The sequence below is a fragment of the Triturus cristatus genome, chromosome 6 (genome assembly GCF_964204655.1).
Source record: "Triturus cristatus chromosome 6, aTriCri1.1, whole genome shotgun sequence".
Classification (NCBI taxonomy): domain Eukaryota; kingdom Metazoa; phylum Chordata; class Amphibia; order Caudata; family Salamandridae; genus Triturus; species Triturus cristatus.
In genome coordinates, this window is record NC_140589.1 from 1,402,184,442 (window position 1) to 1,402,202,880 (window position 18,439).

At 44.8% G+C, this 18,439-nt stretch overlaps 1 protein-coding gene across 3 annotated transcripts in view; it reads left to right on the forward strand.

The window, feature by feature from the left end:
* Positions 1-647: 647 nt before the first annotated feature.
* Positions 648-18,439, forward strand: part of ECT2L (epithelial cell transforming 2 like) — a 445,514-nt gene continuing 427,722 nt past the window's right edge. For 2 of the 3 annotated variants that reach the window (XM_085612467.1, XM_085612469.1), the window contains exon 1: positions 648-747. The gene's annotated coding sequence lies outside the window, so the exon portion shown is untranslated. The remainder of the gene's footprint in view (positions 748-18,439) is intronic. The other variant, XM_085612468.1, reaches the window with a different exon arrangement.

Sequence of the window (18,439 nt, forward strand, 5' to 3'; positions counted from 1 at the left end):
ACGTCCTGCCACATAATTCCAGTACAAAAAAATGCATAAGTAAAAACATTGTCATTTACACAAAGTCAATAACGCTAACTCTAAAAAATGCGAGACCTATTGCATTGAAAATTCTTGTTTAGAATTTGTACCCTGGTCTAGACATATTTAAACATTTCAAATTTAATAGAATAATTGTGAACAGTTCAGCCACTGGAGTAGGTTGTGAGTACCTGCACATGTAATATTTCCATTTCAATCACTGGTCTTAATTAAGCTAAGAAGTACCTACAAGACAGGATGACACGTTTCATGGGACTACTGCCAAAGGCAACATGAGGTTCTGCTGGCCCCTATCACGTATAAGCCCAGTGTGCCTGCTTGGCTGTGTTATACCTGTTCGTTGCTTGCAGGCGAAAACTTCAGATGGGTGCTGCCACTACAGTAACGGGTTTGTGTACTCGAAAAGGTGGCACTTTTTTTGTAGCTTTGCGTACAACGAACCATGAGAGTGCGAGATGCCAATAAGAGTTGCTCTCACACCGTATTTAGTGCAGATGCGCGTACGCGCTTTATCTTCTGCTTCGGGCATGATGACGTTTTAGTGGCGCGCTCACGGTAGCTTGTTTCGCGGTTACCATTGGAGACGTCGCGCGCGCGCGCGCACGCACTGAGGCACGCTACAGCAACCACCGCCAGCAGCAGCACATCGCTCTAGCAGTCTCCACGGTAGTCTCGGATACATGCCCCGGTAAATGCAGAATTTCTGTAAGTCTCCCTTCGTCTGCTTCCGATGGAAAAAATGATGTGCTTTTGAGTGTACCGTGAATGCGTCATGTAAGGGCAAGTTACGGCCAACATGTTCTGCATTCCAACACAGTGCCGTTCATTAATAAGGGTGGAGGGAGCATTTGTTAACTGAGGAAGGTCTGTCTACAGAAGCATTTAAAAGATATCCTAGTGTCCAACTGGTAAGCATTGGAGGAATGGGATTTACGTAAGAGTAGGCGACAAACCTGGGTCATGTTGATGATTCCCGTGTCCTTGAGTCTGCGGGAGCAAGCTCATGTTCCAGTTTCCTGTCACCTCACCTTGTTCGCGTTCCAAGCTCGCTACCCAGAGATAAATGGAAACAGAAGAATATATTCAAATTCAACCAGTAAATCCCGGTGTGTGCTCAGGTCTCCATCCACTTTCCATTTAATGACATTAGTGTCCACTTGTGCACCTCGACCTCTTCTGTGTACGCAGTTCTCCATTGGTGTGCATAGTTCTACATTAATTCATCTATTTACTGCCACCTGGGCAAGATGTTCTCCATTGTGCCCCAAGGTCCCTTCTGTCTCCCTCTTCTGTGCACCCACGTCTTGACTGCACACAGGTCTACATTGGAGCCCTGCCCCCTGGCCCCTCTATACCCATGCTTCTGTCTTTTAAAGGCTGCTGAGATGGGAATGCCCCCTGCTCGGTACATAGGTGTGTTCTCCCACCCCGAGTTTCGTCCAGAAGTATTAATTCTCTAATTTACATATCTCCGCCCTCCAATAAAAAACATCACAGTTACTAGCATAGACCACTGCCACGAAAGGAACCTATCCTTTTGTGTATTGTAACCACTGCTCAAATGAGGTGGGATACACCACCTCTTTACTTGGTGGTTATAGCACTGAAACATTGACACATGTTTTTTGTTTTTGCTGTTAATTGCTTAAAACGTCTGCTAAGGCCTATTTGTAACCAGCAAAGATTTTAGAACTTGTAGAGAATCAGTAATTGCAAGTCTTTAAAGTGATGATCGGCAGTTGGTGCTTTGGGATAATTATGGATTAGCTTTTGAAATTTTGTAGCTGGATTGCATTATTACATGTTTTTGCGTTTCTGACTGTCTGATTAACGCTTTATTTAAATTTTTAGGTCTCCACTAAGAAAGCGCATGTGCTGTCGGTGGCGATACATTTTGTCTGCATACAGGGGCTTAAGTCCTGGCCATTGTTTACCATTTGTTGACTTCTTTGTCAGTATTGATTGCTTGCCTCTGTTTGGCAAGCATGTGCTGGCTTCATTTTCTGTGTTTCCCCGTCCCTGGAACATGAACCAAGTACTGCTTCCATTCTTTTTTTTCGGGGGCAGAGAGTGTCTTTCTGCTGCTTCTGCTTTCGGTCTCTGCGTGTATTTTTCTTCTCCGTGCAACACTTTCTAGGGTGAATGTATTTTTAGTTTGTCTAGCTCCTGGTTTTCCTCCACACTGTTGCTTTTCTAGCTTGTTTCCCATGTGCGTTTTTGTTGTCTTTCACTTTTCATCCTCTCCCCTTCTACTCTTTGGTGTGGCATAACAACACCAGCAGGCCACAGGTTCTTAGCGTCGCTCTTAACAATGATTTCAAAATACATTAATGGCTTTGCGCTATCGCTATCAAGTAATTTCTTGTTTAGTTTGTAACAAAGTGCTTTTTTGGTACGTGTTTCATGATTTAGAGGATGCATTGGGCATGATTAAAATGTTTTATGTAAAAAACAGGGTATGTTTGAAACTGGTTTATGTTTGCACAATTACGGGTTGGATAGAATATTGTAACATTATATTGTAAAGCACATTTTTGCTTTTTTGGCTGCTCCTATCGCGCTTCGTCCTGTAGCTCAATGTGTATATTCTAACCGAGATTACTGTACTTTACCATGCTATACAATGACAGACAGTACCATTCCACCATGCCATACTATATAATTACATGCCATACCATACTACACAGTGACAGGTCATACCATCCCATAGTATGCAATCCCAGGCCATACTATATCTTACCATACTATGCAATGAGAGGCCACATTATACTTAGCAGTGATAAGCCATACAATACTATACTATGACAGGCTTTACCATATCACACCATACTGTACAATGACAGACCATCCCATACCATACTATACAATGACAGGTCCCACCATACCATACCACTCTCTACAATGACAGGCCACACCACACCATACCATACCATACTATACAATGACAGGACAAACTATACTATAAAATGACAGACCATTTGGCCATACTATGCTATAAAATGACAGGCCATACCAAATCATACTTTACAATGACAAGCCATACCATACTTTACAATGACAAGCCATACCATACTATACAATGACAAATCATACTATGCCATACAATACTATGCAATGACATACCATACCAGGTCATACCATATTATACAATTACAGGCCAAACCATACCATACTATACAACGGTAGGCCATACCACACTGTCCAAAGACAAGCCATACCATACTATTAAAAAAGTTATCATGCAATCATATTATATAGCACATAGGATTCTGTAATCCCGGAAAAAAATAGTCTAATATTTTTTTTAATCTGCGGTTTGTGGTGCACCAAGTTGCTGATTGTAAAAAAATGACGTCAGAACTTCACTGTAATAAGTTACTACAGTTGAGTTCCGATGCCTGCTGCCAGCAACAGAAGGAACAAGCATTGGCATAGCCAATAGGTCTCGCCTTTGGGACCTTATAAGTGTTTAGCCATGCAACAGTTGCATAACTAAATACTTATAAGGTCCCAAAAGCGAGACCTATTGGCTATGCAAAGCGGCCGTGCAGCCGCGAAAGTGAAAGTAATCGCGGTAAAGCGCGGCGCGCGTGCGCCAGCGCACATGCACTGTAGCTCTAGGCTGGCCTGGTAGCACTTTTTGGAGCCCTCTCAATAAGTCTCGCCAGACCATCGCATGCGCTGGGTCAGGCGAGACCTAAAAACCAGGTCAGATCACAGGGTATAACTAAAGCAGCTGTTCAAAGAACAAAAACAAACATTTCCTTTCTTTCTTCAGGTCTGTTTTCCTAACTGTACTTTGACTAGAAGAAAGGAGATATTTATGGCAACATGTTTGTTTGCCCTCCTTGCATTGTTATAGAAAATCTAGAATCTTTCTACAAGTTTCACGTGCGCCTTTAAAAAAAAACTATTGTAGTAAGCTGCTTCTAATATCACTTTGCAACAAATTTCTAACAGCTTTTTGATGCATTTAATTTTGCATTAGAGAGTCTATTTTTTTTATTCATGTTTGCAAACATGTTGTCCTCCATATGAAGAGCTACACACCAAGGATTTATGTTGGTTTTGAAAGGTGATATTGTGACCATGTATTATAAGTGATAAATGACCCCCTTTGGCCTTGAGCCTATATATGGTTGTGGAACTCCTCTGTGATTTGCAATATCCCTGTAATGTACAACAGGGAGTACTTTATCCAATACATTATATAGTATGTTATTGTAGAGTATGTTATAATATAATCTTTTTGTACAAAAGGTGTACAACATGGTTAAAAAACATTGATTAAGCCAATAGATCTCACATAGATGAGATTCATTGGCTTTGCCATTGTTTGTAATAGGGCCTTTTCTTGAGTTTGGTGCTTTAAGAGGGCGTTTTGCTGGATTCTGAGTTTATTATTAATGTTGTTTTATTGCTTGTAATTGTTTCAGTTAACTAAGCAATAAAGTTAGTAATTAACTTATCATTAAGGCAAACTATTCCTTTCAAATAGGTCTGTGAAACATTGCATTCCACTATTTCTAGTAAATAACCGTTTGTGTTGTTGTATGGTGTAAAAAACCTAATGCAAAAACGTGGCAGAATTAACATCTGAGCAACATCCCAAATCAAAACTTAACATCACTTTTAAAAAGAAGTACTGTGAAGCCAGTATTTAGAAACAAAAATCAACAACTCTTGGTTCTGTGGGAAATACTGCTAAGGAAGAAGCGTTTTGCATGGGAAGGTTGAATATCATTCTGCTAAAAGGGTTCAGTCAGTGGATGTTTTATGAAGTCTTCTTATCGAACAATAGTGTTAAACTTTAAAGTATCATGTCTGCAGTAGAATGACTAGTGCTGCCTGGTCCTTCTTTGCATGGGCGTAGGAAGTGTGGGGGACACGGGGGATATATCCCCCCCAGATTTTGGAGTGGGGGGAACACGGGGGACAAGGGCGGGGGGGACGAGGGGACAAAGGAATTTCCCCTCTCCCTTCTGTTATCGCAGGGCACGCGAAAGCGCTACCTAATGGCCCTGAACTTGACCTGCCTGGAGTCAGAGGCCACCCGCCCTCTGCCTTTTGTTATGCTGCAGGAAGGCTCAGTGTTCTGGGAAGGGCAGAGAACAGAGAAAAAATAAACGCTGTCTCTTTTCCTTCATGGGACCGTGTCCACTACTCCTGATCTGCCTCTGGTGGCTGCCCTCCTCTCTTTATTCCTCCATCTCTTTCTGTCTCTGTCTCGCTCCTGCTTACGTGCTGATTTCAAGAGGCAGCTCTTAAGGTACTCTCTCTTGCCTCTCCTTTTCTTCATTTGTTCCCCTGTGAAATTGATCCAAAAAAGGCTGAACACTTTGGCTGTAAATGTCCTCATTTTCTGACCGTTTTCTATTGAAAAGAAAAACCTCGGAATGGAGAGAAAAAATAGTTAAATACCTAAATAAAGCAATACAGAGTGGACAGCAGACAGGCCAGGCTGTTATTTACACCCACACACATTAGCGCCACTTTACAGAGTTTGCCAGTGAAAGCGCTACTTTCTTTTTATCTTCTTTCTTTGAACAACATTGTTTTCCCAGGGTGGGTAAGTGCGCCATTCCTAAAGGGACTGCAATACCTGGTTGATGGGTAGAGTGGAAACATTTAATATGATCGTTTTCAACTTTTTAATTATTTTAGCTTATAAAATGTGGTTCTGTGTTTGGGGATGTGGTCTTTTTTAAACCAAACTGCATACATTTTGAAAGGATATAAGCAATGGACATTGAAAGGGGTCCCTTCCTGGTCCTGTAGCCATGTCTTGAACTTTTCAGGCAAAATCACTTACTGATTTCTGAATAATGAGTTTAAAACCGTTAAGGTAACCATGTTTTTTTCTGATTACAGTTCACATGCTTTGCTTATTCTTGCATTCCCTATGAGTGTTTGCTTTTTCCAGGGTGTTATTCATTTTTTTTCAGGCAGCATTTTACTGTTGTCTAGTGCATAATTTGAATTTAGTCGCAGCACAATTGAGTTGTGCTGAAGGCAGTGCGAGTTTCTGTCAGTGGGGCAGTATGGTGTTCAGTGTGGGAGAGAATGTGGCACTCTGGCCAGAGCTGCTGAATTTGGAACTGGAGAACCATGTTCAGACCTTCATGACCAGTTCACCATACCACTCTCCTGACAGAGCTTATTCCGATGCTACACCTTAGAAGGCCCGAAAGACCTTAGAAGCCCAGGTGTCTTAGCACCCGCAGGTGGACCTGTCCACCACAATCCATACTGCAGTTCACTTCCAGTCTTATGGGCAGGCATATGAAGAAGCACATCCTAGATCGACAGTGAATCTGTCACTGAGGTCACAAGACCCTTGAGGCCAGTCCACCTCACCCATTGGTACCTCCATTGGCCTTTTTCCAGCACTAGCAGTGCAACTTGCCAGGGGTTGGCAATGTAGGATTTGCATGCACACCAAACTTAGTGGGTGATTATAATGGCAGTGGGACCGCCACGTCACCCCGTCGGTGGCGGTCCCACCGCCATTGGTGACTGCATCACAGCTCGCCATATTACAATGGCGGGTGGTTACCTGGCGGTCGGAAAGACCAACCACCACGCACCCGACGGGCTTCTTGAGCCCGCCGGTCTGGTGGAGGGGCTCGTGGTTCCTACAATGCTGGTGGTGCCTACCATGCACCGCAGCAGGGATTACGATGTTCCTTACCCGCCAGCTTATCAATGGCGGTTCACCTGCCATGGAAATGCTGGCGAAAGGGACATTGGGGGCCCGTAGCAGGCCCCTTTACCCCTGGCCCTCAGACATGGGTCCTGGGGGGCATCTATGATGCCCCACAACATATCACTGCACCATGTGGCAGGCACCGATATATTTAACATGTTCCTTTTTTTTTTACTTTGCGGCGGATGATGCAGCCAGCAGCACCTGCTGCAATGTAAAAGATAGGCACTGCGAACACCGTAGTGGCAGTCGCATTGTAATGCCTATCGTGGGGCCTCCACCTTGAAGGCCAGCGGTCCCATTCCCCGATTCGATGTCGGTGGTACTGAAGTCCGCCTGCCATCGTAGTCAGCCCCTAAGTTTGCATTTTATGAATATGATTCAGCGGGAAATAAATTGATGTTTGCAATTTAATTGACTTTGGTTGGCCTCTTATCTATGAGATTTCCCTGTTGAATGTGCCTTTACATTATACATTTTTGGTTGTATGAATTGATTGCATACTACACTCTCCTACAGGTATTAATTTGAGTGTCATTAGGAGTGTCTGGGACCAATTGTTTTCTTAGGAATTGTTTTCTTTACTAACCTTTGCAAAGGGCCCTAACCTTCACAGCAACACAAGTCACATTTCTTTTAGTAATTTGGGATCTGTTTGAGCTACAAAATTGTTTTGGAGGAAATCGTTAGATTATGCAGCAGATTATGTATTATGTGGCAAATATGATACAGCCATAGTTAAGTGGAAAACATTTTTCCACTTAATTTTGCCCCAACATTGTAGTTGATCAATTTGTAAGTTCCCCATACCCAAAAGTCGAGTTTGACCACAATTTGCATTTTAAAAGCAGCCCTATAACACAGGGCTACTTTTAAACTGACCTCAGGCTTCAGCAGTGCACACATGCAAGCGCAGAAAGGGCTGCCGGCCTCTAAACTGCCATGCCTTATTATATTCTAGAGACTTAAAAGTAGTTCTAATCCCCCTGCCCTATTATGTACTAGGGCCTTATAGGAGAGGTCATGCCAATCATAGGGGTACCCTAACCCATAGTGCACCCTAGTGTATGTAGGTGTTTTCACTGTATTTTTAAGTGCCTCTTTCAGAATAGCACTGGCTGTTTAGGCAGAGGCCAGGGTCAGTCAGTCAGGTACCACCAGTACCAGTCAGCAAAAAGTTGGGGAGTGCCCAGGGCGGCTTTGCAACACTAGAGAAACACAAACTCAGAATGTAAAACATAACACCATGGTTGGGGGGGTTCTCTTCAATAATCAAAATTGATTTCTATCCTAATAAACCCATTTTCCAACATTAGGATAGGGAAAGACTGGGGAAAAATCATAACGTTCGAATCTATACATTCAAGTTTTTATGCAGCTCTTTGATGACGGTTAATAGCTCACTGTTCAATGTTAGGATTTTAATTTATAAACTTCAAATACCAAAAGAATATCTCAGACAAAAGCAGTAACTCACTGACCTATTGAATTAAAACTTTCACTAGACAAGCCTTCGATCTCTCTCAAAAAAAGAACATTAATCACCAAAGTTATCTTCACATTTTTATTGTTGCCTGAAAATTGCTGGAGACTAGGAATGCAGCAGCAGGTACTTTTCAAACCCTAATGCACTTGCAAACACGACGCCCCCACCCTAAGTCAGCGGCCTTTGTTTGCTTTTTGCATTAAGATGCAAGATTCATATATATATGTTTTTTTTAAACATTTGGTCTCATTACTATATGAATGTAAATAACAATAAAGCATACATGCAAACTGTGACTACATGCCTGCTTTTCTCAATATTTCACTTCAAAAGTATGCGATTGTATTTGTTTAACGGGCGGTGATTTGTATAGGGTCACTGGAAAGTGCACAAGGTTGTCCCTGTCCCCCCCAGAATTTTAGTGTCTCCTACGCCCCTGCTTCTTTGCTCCAGTGAGTTGAACACATCAAATCTCTCATGAATTGAACAAACTGACTTAAAAAAAATATATAGCTTTATTGGTTTTAACATTAACAGTGGGTTGTCCATTTTCACATACAATGAATATTTTCAGACCGTGACGGGTATTGCCCGTTTAGCTCTTCTTGGGTACACATGCCAGTTTGTTTCTCATGGAGTGCATCAGATTGAACAAACAGACTTGATATGCATTCACTTGGGGGAAAGTGAAATGGGAAGAGAGAGAAAATACCTCTGTTCGTGTTCCTTTTCGGCGCTTGCCTGAAATCATCTAGCTCCTTTTCATAATGAAAGACAGTGGTTCAGTGTAGACTCATTTAAACATTGGCATTTCTCAATTGAGGAGTGCATGATCCATCCAAAACATCAATTTTGTGACAAATTCAAGATGTAACCAACCAAACAAAATGAAGTGCTCAGTGCATTTATTTACACAAAATATCGTACTATAATTCTAAAAGTGCTTTAAATTGTGATCACACAGTGCAGGAGCAGCGAGTGGGTGACAGTTGTGTATACACAAAAAGAAAGGACACATGACTGTGCACTCCTGGAGATTTAATTGTCATAGAGGGTCAGTGAGCCTATGTATTGTCTGTAGCATAAGTATAAGCAGAAGATAAGGTGCATGGTGAATGACTTTATAGGACCTGGAAGGTATTAAATGAATACAACAATGCACTAAGGAAGTGCCTATGGAGGATAAAGGGAGGGGTGGGCTTGTTTAGTGCACCTGCTTAATCGCTGGGGACTGTTTGACCCCTATAAGTGTCTTTTCACTTTTCTGATTTAGTTACTCAACATTAGTTATTTTCGCTTGAATTTGTTCCGTCCGCATTGTTCTACATTGTCCCTTGTCCTAGCAATGGATTTTCGTTGCCTTAAGGTCGAAATGCTGTAGACTATAGGCAATACATAGACTTACGACCCTGTATGGCTGAAGTGAGTTGTTATTCACTGTGTTGCAGGCTTCTGAAAGTTCGAAACATTTGCAGGGGTTTTATTCACCTCTGCCCAAAATGTTGTAGTTTCAGTACTGCATCTTGTTATAAAACCAGACTGCAGTTCATCTAACAGTTAATTTTCTTCCAAGAAGAGTTTGAGTTGCGTTTCCACAAAGCTTTCTACAAGTTTGGCCTCGAATGATCAATTGGATATTATTATTATTATTATTATTATTATTAAGCTTATAAGGCGCATAGCTACCAAAAAGGTTTCCCAGCGCCGCCATACAGGACAAGTGTGAATACTTTAGTTGTCGTGGACCTATTGATTGAACAGCCAAGCCTTTAGGTGCTTTCGAAAGTTACTGAGAACAGTTTCTTTCCTAAGGTATAAAGGAAGGGAATTCCACAGGAGAGGACCTAGGTAAGCAAAAGACCGACCACATAGCCGAGAACGTGAGATCCTAGGCACTACAAACTTTGCTTCAGTAGCGGAACGGAGGGAACGCGAAGGAAGATACGGGTGAATGATGGCCTGTAAATATTGAGGCAGTATAAGTAACAAGGGAACCCGGTAAAGGTAGCTAAGGACCACGGGTGAATTCGTATTTTTGTTAACAATAGTCCCTAGCGTAATCTTGGTTAGGAAAACTAATTCTACATAGACTTCAATGAGACCTATGTGAGTTCCTCCTGGGTCCAGCCGGACAGAGGAGCATTTAATCTTGAATATCAAAAAAATCAAAAAAATAGTGAAGACTGATGAAACAAGGGCACAATCCTGTACCGAGTTTTCAACAGAGAGGAAAAGGAAGATCAAGAAATTAGAGGAAAATACAAAGTAATAACAGGCAAAAAGGCTTTGGAGCGATCATGGGGGCTTACAAAACATTAATCAACTTAAAGTAAGCTCTACCAAATAGTATCCACAAAACATTTACATATTCAGTACAGTGTGGAACTATTATAACAAGTCGACGTGACGTTTCGATCCCTGGCTCCTATTATAATGGGATCATCATCAGGACTATAGGATATTTCAAAAATGCCTGGTTTGATTAATAAATTGCCGGTTGACTCGGACTCCTCGTTGTGGCTGCGAGACTCGGACGAGCTCCAACCTAGAACGCGGACAGCCCTTGCTGCTGCCGCTGGATTAATGCACTAGACGCGCTTCGCCATTCTCATCGAAGAACGCGTGTCGCCACAACCTCCTGTTGAGCCTCCGATGCACTACGGACAGCCTATCCAGCTGCCGCCCCGTCATTGCCGCAGACGCACTCCCGCATCCATTGAATCAAAAGCGCGCTACCCCCATTCTACCTACCTGATCCAATACCGCTGGTGAACTTTCCACGGTCAGCTAATTTACCCTTGATGTACTACAGACAGCCTATCTAGCTGCCGCCCAGACATCGCACCAGACGCGCTCCTACAATCAAGCGTGTTTCTTCCAAACCCCTTTCCCCCCCCCCCCCTACCTACCAATCGGCTTTATTAATCAAACCAGGCATTTTTGAAATATCCTATTGTCCTGATGATGATCACATTATAATAGGAGCCAGGGATCGAAACGTCACGTCGACTTGTTATAATAGTTCCACACTGTACTGAATATGTAAATGTTTTGTGGATACTATTTGGTAGAGCTTACTTTAAGTTGATTAATGTTTTGTAAGCCCCCATGATCGCTCCAAAGCCTTTTTGCCTGTTATTACTTTGTATTTTCCTCTAATTTCTTGATCTTCCTTTTCCTCTCTGTTGAAAACTCGGTACAGGATTGTGCCCTTGTTTCATCAGTCTTCACTATTTTTTTGATATTCAAGATTAAATGCTCCTCTGTCCGGCTGGACCCAGGAGGAACTCACATAGGTCTCATTGAAGTCTATGTAGAATTAGTTTTCCTAACCAAGATTACGCTAGGGACTATTGTTAACAAAAATACTGTAAATATTGAGGGGCACTACCAGATTTCACCTTAAACATATAGTTCAGGGTCTTGAACTTTATGCGGCTCTCGACCTTGAGCCAGTGAAGTTCATGAAGGAAGCTGGAGACAGGAGTCATACGTGGAATCTGACATAGCAAACTAGCTGCTGCATTCTGTACAAGTTGAAGCTTACGCTTCACCTCCTTATTGGCTCCCAAGTATAGGATGTACCCATAGTCCAATCTAGATGTTATAAGTGCTTGGATTACTGTTCTTTGCGTGGGACTAGGCAGCATCCAAAGGATCTTCCTGAGCCATTTGAGGATAGTGAAGCAAACCGAAGCTACTTTTACAACTTGCTGCTTCATTGAAAGCTGGTTACCAATAGTCACACCTAGGTTGCGAACTTGGGTAGCAGGTGTAGGGAGAGTCCCCATTTCAAGAGGCCAATGCTGGGGGCCCAAGAAATCTACATGCTTACCCAGAATGAGAACCTGGGCAGATATTATTAAGTTAGGTCATCTAAATCAATCACCTGTTTTTTTCTTTTTAGAAGCAATATTACTTATCCTATTTTTAGGTAGATAGGTTTATGAAGTTTAGCTGTTATAATACAACCATCAAATTGATCTCTTTGAGTGGAGAAGAGAAGATGGGTTTGGAGAAATGAAATGATGTTCAGACCTTGGTGATAAACAGGTCCTCATAAGTGATATATTTAAATAGAGACTAGCAAAACATAGATTTCTGGTATTAGGTTTTGTGGTTCTGATCGTTTGACTTGTAGGTGAGAGAGAGCACTCTTTGTCATTTTCTCAAAGAATCTTTGTGAACGCCTCCTATTTCTCTTTAGAGGTTTTTGTGGTCATGGTTGAAGATGGCAGAGTGAACTGTTATCATTTCCAGTAAGCTAATTTGTAGCTTAATCAATTCCCCCTTTACAAAGGAAAATTTGGTTTCGAAAATGTTTTGTTTGTAATTATTTCTTCTCATTGGGAACTGACCAGTTTTTTGGAAAAGGGATTTGGTGAGAGCTCTTTCTATGTTTCTATGGAGTGTATACCTTTTTTGGCTAAGTTGCTTTGAGAACTCTAAGGCTGATATTTTGTATTTAGTTTGTCTTTGTAGATTTTTGGGATCTGCTTATTTAAGATTACCCAACATGGTTTCTGTGTTTTTTTTTTTTAAAATATCTTTATTGGCATTTTTAATTTTGCAAAATACACAGTACCATAATAAGAAAACATGTAGTGGCAAGACAGTCTTGAAAGAAAATGGCAAAGAAATCGCGAGTTATGGCAACGTCTACCTCCTCAGTGCATAATCCTGAGCACCTAGTGCCAAATAATGGTAAACATGGAATCAGTCACCAATATTTCAAAAAATTCTCAAATAACACAAACACATCATCTGACAATTGAAGGATACCCAACTGGGGCAAAATAAAGAAAAAGGAAAAGAAAACATCAAACAACTAAAAGACCTGAGGCAGAGGAGGGAGCACCGTAAAGAGTTCCAATGCAGCTAGTGGTGAAGACACAGTAGAGAAAGTAGTGACAGCAGTGAACCAGCAAGTGGGCTCCCAACAATATGGTTTCTGTTTATTGGTTTGTAAGTTCATTTATTTCTAGTGTTAGGAGTATGTATTCTACTTTATAGAATAGGATGCCTTTATCTAGGTTTTTGGTCTCTGAGTCATTGCTTGTGCCTTTTTGGTTGGCTGAATGTTATCAGTTCCATTGAGTTCACTGAGATAAGAATGAGTGTGTTATCTGACTGGCCTGCTGACAATAACAAATCAGTCTTCAGCCTTCCTTCTTGTTCATAAGTATGGTCTACAACGAGCCGTTTCTCTGTGTTGCTTGTGGGCATGTAATGTATAGCCCACGCTGTGAGGATCGGAACGGTCCTCAGAGCATGGGTAAACCCTGCCAGAACGAGACAAAGACCTACCCCACTATCGAAGCACGTGTGGAGTTAGACTAGTAAATACACACTTCATGATGTACGGTCAATGGACGGTCCTCCTAAAGATAGGTCAGAAATGTGTGTGTGTGTGAGATAGATTTGCAGAATTGAGTGAGATTATCATTGTACATGTATGCAGATCAAAGGTACACAGTTAGGTCCTTCAGTTCACACCACTGCAGTTTAACATCTCCAAGAAAGACATTAGAAGGATTAATCGTGCTTTCAGTTAAGAGTTCAATCAGTTACTCTGCAAGGCTTATGTTCGTTCAGTGGAATAGTAGAAGACATGAAGCTTGGTGGGATTTGTGGCAATCGTTTTAATTTTTTTATTGATCAACATTCACATTTGAAGAGTTGCTCTTTAGAGAGATGTATGCATGAAGTCCTTGTAGCTAACAGCCAGTTCATCACCTAGTTTATCATTTTCATCTTTAATGGATGACTGTGTAACCTTGTGGAGCCAGTAGGTCCATGTTTGGTTGCTGTGCTGTGTGTGGGTAGATTTAAATTAGGGGTGTCGGGTCCAGCAAGTGCGCAATAATTACCGGTACTATCTCTACGCTATGTTTTCTAACAAATCTGCAGTTATGTAGAAGACTTTTTAAGGTAACGTGTAGAATTTAGGGCTACAACTAACAAATTAGGAGGCCCATGTTTTCCATGCCTGAAGTGCACTTTTTCCTCCCTACTCTTAATAGTTGAAATAGAGAAGCCATTTTAGTTTTCTGTCTCCGTTGTGCTCCGTGTATTCTCTGGTGAGGACATAGTGGTTCCACTGCAGCAAGGATTTTCGTTATTGTGTGGTTGAGTCTTTGTGTTACAGTAGTTGATGAAGCTTGCATGGTTTTGTAGTCAATGGCGACTTATCCTGTTCACCAAGGCTTGCTGTAAGATCTTGTGAAGTCGGAAGCCATTGCTTTTATTACCGTAGTGAAGATGTTGATATGGGGCTTGATGATGTTTAAGAATGTCATGATTGCGGACCGAGGATGACGGGGGCGGCTCGGCGGAGCACCCGTGAACTACTGAACTATTGTCCGTGGCCAATCATGTGTTGAACTCTGACTCTGGTCGGGGTTGCCCTAGTACATGGGACTGCTTTGCCCTTCCTTCTGTGTTTGGGGGCTGCGGGGTATCTGGTGAGACTCTTCCTCCTCCGGGGGAGTTTTCTTTCTTTTCGTAGACTAGGGTTATGTCGGGGCGACAGGCACACTGCGAGTTGGGGTGGCTAGATGTTCTAGTGCAGGGGTGCAGGGTGGGGGGGTGTGTTCCGGGAGTTGGGGGGGTGGTGGTGGGGGGGTTGTTGTTGTTTCAGGTTAGTTTTATACCAGGTGATCGATGTTCTGTTTTTTGCTCTCGTTGGGGGTGGGGGGATCGCTGTGGTTGGGATGGGGGTAGGGGGCTGCATGTCTTAACGTGGAATGTCGATGGTCTGGGGGATCGTGTGAAGCGGGGGGTGGTGTTACAATATTTGAAACGTCTCTCTCCTGATCTTCTTGCAAGAGACGCATTTGGTGGGCCACTCTTGTCAGGCTTTGAATAGACGGGGGTATCGGTTGGTGGCCCATTCTGGCTTTACTACTGGGTCCAGAGGGGTAGGCATTCTGGTCTGAGCCTCTCTCCCGCTGGAAATTGATGAGGTGAAACATGATGACCGGGGGCGTTACGTAGCGCTGGTTGGCCGGTGGGAGGGTAGAATTTTAGTTTTGGTTTCAGTTTACATCCCCCCTGGGTTGCAGACTACCACCTACGCAGATTTGGGAGGCCTACTGCTTGGGCTCCCTGAGGGCCTGTTGCTGGTGGGTGGGGACTTTAACTCTGTTGTGTCCGGTAGAGAGGACCGTCACCCGCCCAGAGACCTCCCTGGGGCGCATTCTTGGTTGGGTGGTTTCATTGACACTATGGGACTGGTTGACTGTTGGCGAACGATGCACCAGGGGTTGGCTCAGTATACGTTTCATTCTGGGGCCCATGGCTCCCTGTCTAGATTGGATTATGTACTGATGCCGGCCGCCCAAGCCCCACTGATTGGAGACGTTAAACATCTTGCTTGTGGCATCTCGGATCACTCCCCGGTACTGCTCAGTTTGGATATTGCCGCGGGGGCTGGGGGGAGGGTGGCACCGATTAACCCCTGGTATCTCCGTGACCCCACAGTTCGCGCCCAATTGGTGAAGTCCCTAGACCGGTTTTTCACGGAAAACCAGGGTTCCGTCACGTCAGCCCTGACATTGTGGGAGGCCTTTAAGGTGGTGATTTGTGGGCAGGCGCTATCCCTGATCTCCCTTGCTAAAAAACGAAGAGGTAGCGCGCCTAGAATCAGACATAACTACTATGGAAGGGGATCTTGGCCGGAGAATCACGAGGGAGAAGCTTCATGCCCTTAGCCTTAAGCAGTCGGACTACAGAGCGCTGGTTACGAATGCTGCGCAGCTCGCTAGTCGGGAACAGCAGGGGCGCTTGTATGATGTGGGTGACAAGGCCGGAAAACTGATTGCGTGGCTGGAAAGGAGCGAAAGAGTGAATCGAGTGGTTCCGGTGATTGTGCGTGCTGATGGTGAGCGGGTCACGGATCCCGGGGAGATAGTTACTTGCTTTGCAGATCATCTGCGTGACGTCTATACGTCGGTTTCGGATCGGCCGGAGGACGACTCTCGCCAATTGTTGCGAGATATCACGCTGCCAAGCCTCTCCGTCTCCGACAGAGACCTGATGGACGCGGCGTTGACGAACGATGAGATAGCACTGGCGATTCGCGCACTCCGCTCCGGAAAGGCTCTGGGCCCGAATGGCCTGCCGATCGAGTTATACAAGCTTCGCCCTGAGGCACTGGCGCCTCATCTCCGGGCGATGTTTAATGCATCGCTTAGGGTGGGCTCCCTGCCACTGGACCAACGGCTTGCAACTATTGTGGTTCTCCACAAAGAGGGGAAGCCTCGAGACAGCTGCGCATCGTATAGGCCTATCTCACTCCTGAATGCCGAACCCAAAATTCTTGCGAAGGTCCTGGCGAATCGCCTGATTACTGTAATTGGGGACTTGGTTCACCCGGATCAGTCAGGCTTTATTCCGTATCGCAACACCGCGTTGAACCTGCGGCGCCTGCATGGAGTTCTCGCAAGGGTCGACTGTATCCAGGAGCCCACCGTCTTGGCGTCCTTGGACGCCACGATGGCGTTCGACACGCTGGAGTGGTCGTATCTTTGGGCAGCACTGGCCAAGTTTGGTTTTGGACCCGGATTCATTAAATGGGTGCAATTGTTGTATGTGGAGCCGTTGGCGCAGGTGGTGGTGAATGGTAGGGTGTCTGCCCCGTTTGTGCTTGGGAGGGGCACCCGGCAGGGTTGTCCCTTGTCCCCACTTCTTTTCGCTCTTGCGCTGGAACCCCTAGCGGCATGGCTAAGGTGGGAGCCTTCTATGGCGGGTATCCGGTGGACCCCGACGTTCGAAGATCGCGTGTCACTCTACGCGGATGACATTTTGCTCTACCTCACCTCGCCGCGGAAATCACTGACGGTGATGTTCGATGTCTTGACCTCCTTCGGCCGCAATTCTGGGCTTGTTATTAATTGGGCTAAGTCCTGTGTGTATGTGTTGGTAGGCGACCCCCCTCTTCTCCCTCGCGACTGTCCGATTCAAATCTCTCAGGCTGGATTTAAATATTTGGGCATCAACGTCTCCCTGAGTTCAGCGGATCGTTACTCTCGGAACCTGCTGCCGCCGCTTCAGCGGCTTCAGGCGGACGTAGTCCGGTGGCGGAGGCTTCCGTTATCGCCGCTGGGTAGAGCGGCATTATTTAAAATGATATCTCTGCCACGGTTTTTGTATGCCCTACAGAATACGATGGACGTGGTGCCTGCACGATATTTTCGGGAGGTGGAAAGCCTGTAGCGGCAGCTGGTGTGGGATGGGAGACCACGCATCGCCCTTCCTAAGCTGACTCTTCCATGGTACGATGGTGGCATAGCTATTCCTGATATCAGTACGGCCCGGCTTTGAACCCCGCGTATGAGATGGACAAACTACTGTTGCCGGGTGGGGATTTCAATCGAATGCTTTACTCCAAGACGGGCCGCGCTAAACTCACGGGCCCCACGAACAACGCTGTCCGTGCGTGGCACGGCGCCACTGCCGCTATGGGCTGGAAGGGTCGCCTGACTCGGGCGACTCCGCTGTATGCCTCTGAAGATTTGAGCGGGCTGTGGCGCACTAAGGGATTCGAGAAGTGGGACACGATTGGCATTAGCCGAGTCGGGGATCTGTGGGCGAAGGGCGCTTTTAAAACGTTCGAGGTCCTTCGGGCCGAATATAGCCTGAGCGACAGGGAATTTTTTCGCTACGCGCAGATTCGCCACTCCCTGCTCTCTGCCTTTCCGAACCCGGCTGCTATCCCTGAGGCCTCCCCTCTGGAAGACCGTATACTTGATGGTTACTTGCCCGATAGCACCATTTCCCTGATCTACAAAAAGATGATTAATGCTCGCGCTGACCTCCTCACCCGCCTGCGAGAAGTATGGGTCGCAGATGGCCTAGAGTTGGATGACGAGGACTGGGTTGCGGCTGTAGCCTCGCCTAGAGAGGTGGCCATTCCCGCTCGCCTCAGATTTGTGCAGTTAAAGATACTACACAGGGTCTACGTTACCGGTCCCCGCTTGCTTCGCCTGGGATATTCGAGCGATGGTTTATGTAGGCGTGGCTGTGGCCTGCTTGGTACTTTTTTGCACATCTTGTGGGAATGTCCAGTGGTTGTCCGGTTCTGGGCTAGGGTGCATGCAGTGATGGAGGAGGTCACTGGTGTGGCCCTGCTCCCGGAGGCGCGGCGCTGTGTGTTGAATGTGTGGGAACCGACTGATTGTGACGCGGCCCAGGAGCATTGGGTG